The sequence below is a fragment of the Triticum aestivum genome, chromosome 6B (assembly GCF_018294505.1).
Source record: "Triticum aestivum cultivar Chinese Spring chromosome 6B, IWGSC CS RefSeq v2.1, whole genome shotgun sequence".
In the NCBI taxonomy this organism is placed as follows: Eukaryota; Viridiplantae; Streptophyta; class Magnoliopsida; order Poales; family Poaceae; genus Triticum; species Triticum aestivum.
The window spans coordinates 436,251,959-436,252,475 of record NC_057810.1 but is presented as its reverse complement, the minus strand read 5'-3'; positions in this window follow the sequence as shown (position 1 = coordinate 436,252,475).

Sequence of the window (517 nt, the reverse complement as noted above, 5' to 3'; positions counted from 1 at the left end):
CCAAAATGACTTAATATGCTTAACTAGCTCTAAAATGACATAATATGCTTAAGAAATGACATATTTTAGGTCCTAAATGACTTCATATGCTTAGCTAGCTCCAAAATGACATAATAACCTGAATTAGCTCCAAAATGACCTATTTAACCTAGGACAGCTCTAAAATGACCTATACTTAGCATTTTTCCTCCCAAATGACTCAATATGCTTAGGTAGCTAAAAGATTACATAATAAGCTTAATTAGCTCCAAAATGACCTATTTAACCTAGGATAGCTCTAAAATGACCTATACTTCACATTTTTCCTCCAAAATGATTTAATATAATTAGCTACCTTAAAAATGACATATTTAACCTAGGATAGCTCTAAAATGACCGATACTTAACATCTTTTCCGCCAAAATGACTTAATATGCTTAACTAGCTCTGAAATGACATAATATGCTAAAGAAATGACATATTTTAGGTCCTAAATGACTTCATATGCTTAGCTAGCTCCAAAATGACATAATAACCT